Below are 3,411 nucleotides of genomic sequence, written 5' to 3' on the forward strand. Positions count from 1 at the left end.
AGTAGAGCAAGCTAGTGTTAGAGGCCTTTTTTGCTTTTGTTAATCAGAAGAAGTCAGAAAGTCAGAATTATAATTGTATAATAAATAAAAAGAAAACAAATTGATAGAATGCAAAAAGATTAGAGAAGCAAGTGTTCGTTTTTTTTTTTAGCAGTTAGTAAATAAATAGAGTGCAAGTCAAAGGGACTTTGAAAAAAGTATTTTTTTTTTGTTTTGTTTTTTATGAAGAATAGAATTAGAATAGAGAGTGCTGGAGTTAGAGGGTCAAATAAAGATGGAAGAGATGTGTTTTAGCCGATTCTTGAAGATGGCTAAGGACTCCCCATGATTGTGTAGCCTAGTGAACCAAACTGAGAGACCATTTTGAAGGCTCAGGAAACCTTTGCAGGTGTTTTGAGTTGATTAGCTGATTGGCATGTCACCATGTTCTAATTTGTTGAGATAGTGAATTGGTGGGTTTTTGTTAAATGTGAGCCAAAATCATCACAATTAAAAGAACCGAAGACTTAAACTACTTCAGTCTGTGTGCATTGAATTTATTTAATACATGAGTTTCACAATTTGAGTTGAATTACTGAAATAAATGAACTTTTCCACGACATTCTAATTTATTGAGATGCACCTGTATATCTCGAAGTGGTGGTGGGCCGCCTGGACCAAAAAATGCCAGGGCCGATTTTTTGTCCCAGTCCAGCCCTGCTTGGCAATATATTTATATATACAGTATATATATATATATATATATCACATTTATTTATTTCATCTATTGTGTATATAAAACCCAGATTGATAAGAATAATTAAAATAGCAAAAAATACATATAAAATAAAATCGTTTAAAAAACACAAAAGTCAAGTGTTTTTCTAGTTGTCATTTTTTGTTGTTGTTGTTTTCAGACACACAGTATTTCCTGGTAACACTGATTACTGAGAATTTACACTAATGCATGTGAAACTTTGCCAAAAGATTAATAAGATAAAACTGGTTTTCCTGTTTCTTGTTATCAAAGCCAAACAGCTCATATTATGAAAATTAAGAACACACGCAATCTGTTATATTAGTACTGTACATACGTTTTGCCAAAAAATGACAAAATTAAAATGTCAAAATATAATTGTACATCAGTGTATTTGCTAGATAAGTATGTTGCTATCAAATCATGAATTGTTGAACAGCATCATTAGAACAGTGTTCCTTTTTGTGATCAAGCAGAACAAGTTGTGGAAGCTGTGATATATTCAGTTCACATCCCTGGATGTTTCCTCAGGTGACGCCCCGTTCCAGTGCAATGCCAAATTCAAGATCAACTCTGACTTGAAGCGCCACAGTCGGGTTCACTCCGGCGAGAAGCCTTATAAGTGTGAACTCTGCGAATATCGCTGTGCGATGAAGGCTAATTTAAAATCCCACGTGCAGCTGAAACACAGCGCCTCCGACACCTTCCGCTGCTCGAAGTGCGAATTCCAGTGCTCCGCCAAAGCCGCCCTGAGACACCAGCCGGCCCAGCCTTTGCAGTGCAGCGAGTGCAGTTACTCCTACTCCAGCAAGGGGGCGCTCAAGATCCACGAGCGCGTGCACTCAGACGAACGACCCTTTCAATGCAAGCACTGTTCGTTTGCTAGTAAGCAGCGCAGTAATTTGTTAATTCACAGGAGGAAGTGTCACGCAGATAAACCGGACAAGCAGGGTAAGTCCAGACGATGAAGCAGGATGGGGGAGGAGCCGCCCAAACCTCTCAGCTCGCGTTACCAGGCGAGACTGGAAGCAGCATGGGCGTTTCGTTGCTACTCGTGCGAAGCTTCGTTCGTCAGGGAAGACTCTCTTCGCAGCCACAAGAGGCAGCATAATAGTAACGTGCAACAACAAAGTCAAACTGTTACCAAACAACCCGTACAGACAGCCGGACAAACCTCAGTCACAACCAACACACCGTCTTCCTACAGCACGACGCATCTTAAGATCATCATAGCGCCCTCTATAGGACCGGAGGCTACTTTTGTCCAAGCTGCCGCTGGACAGGCTGGAGCCGTTCTGCTCGGTCCGGAGGATCACGACGTGCTTTTGAACCCCGTAATACAGCACGTCAACATGCTAGCACCAGAGTCCGGCCTCGAGCAAAAGACGGTTTTACTCACTCAAATCGACTCCAGTGAAACCACTCCTCAAACCAGTACCCATAACTTCATCGCCTCCTGTTCTGCATCCGCTTCTGATGGCACGCACACCTTCATAACGTCCTGTTTTGACCTGGAAAGCCACCACAAGCTCATCCAGGAGGGCGGGACTGAGGTTACGGTGGTAACAGAGACGAATCCGATGATTACCACCACAAAAGAACCCCTGAACATTGATGGTTCCTCGTCTCAGGATGTTTCTAAGCATGCTGAAGATAGTTTAGACATGGGTCCACCGGAAACCTTTCTTGTTCAAAGTCTCCCTCTGTCGATTTCAACACAGGACCAGGACCATCTGTCTCCACACCATTTATTTTCAGATTAACTAACTAACTAACAGAGGTGTAAAGTATTGGAGTAAATGTAATTAGTTACTGTACCTAACTAACACTTCCTCCTCCACCTTTCACTGACTCCAATACGGTGGACATCAGTGATTCATAGTTGCGCAAATAACGAGATTTCACTGTGATATTGAGTTTAATTAGGCTAGACGCCATATTGAATTAAATACGGGTGAAAACGAGGCTGTGAGGATTGGACTTAAGAGTTTTACAATGGCACGCACTGCATAAAGGTCCTAGATTTTGTAATTTTCACAATTTTACAGCTGTTTTAATGGCATTTTTTCTACTGAACGTTTTCTTCGGTAAGGCGTTTCGTCAGCTGGACAGTCGGTATGTCGTTAAAAAACAATAGAATCCATTGAACGCACTGTACTTCTGTTCCTCACAGCCCCGTTTTCAATCCGGTCAAAAATTAAATATGGTGATGTCCTGATTAAGGTCTGACATGAAGATAAAATTAACTGTTTGTTTGGTTAATTTCATGTTTCTTTATCCAACTAATGCTTTGTTCATGTTGTGTTGGAATGATAAAACTCAGAAATGTTTCAGTGCTCATCCAAAATGGATCCCTGTGGAAGTTTGTTGGAAATGACAACAAAAGCGCACATGGTAATACCAAATAAATATGGAGTTGAGATTAAAACCTAGTTAACTTTTAACTGTACAAACTGCTACCATTTTGGTTTAATCATGCACATTGGTGGGAGAAATCAGAGCTTTCATAAAATTAAGAGTATGGTTTATAACTTACAACTAAAGGTGCAGTAGGAGATCTTTGAAAATGCTAACTTTAGCCTGATAGCACTGAAAGCGAACGTCCCACCCTCCCTGCAATCGCCGTCCAAAGCCACGCCCCCTTAACGCATATACGCTCACAGACCAGAATACCA

General features: G+C 41.0%; 1 pseudogene; it reads left to right on the top strand.

The window, feature by feature from the left end:
* LOC107738471 (zinc finger protein 64 homolog, isoforms 1 and 2-like) overlaps window positions 1-2,685 on the top strand; it is a 5,740-nt pseudogene extending 3,055 nt beyond the window's left edge.
* The last annotated feature ends 726 nt before the right edge of the window (window positions 2,686-3,411 follow it).

Source organism: Sinocyclocheilus rhinocerous, unplaced genomic scaffold (genome assembly GCF_001515625.1).
Source record: "Sinocyclocheilus rhinocerous isolate Xijiao unplaced genomic scaffold, SAMN03320098_v1.1 scaffold2716, whole genome shotgun sequence".
In the NCBI taxonomy this organism is placed as follows: Eukaryota; Metazoa; Chordata; class Actinopteri; order Cypriniformes; family Cyprinidae; genus Sinocyclocheilus; species Sinocyclocheilus rhinocerous.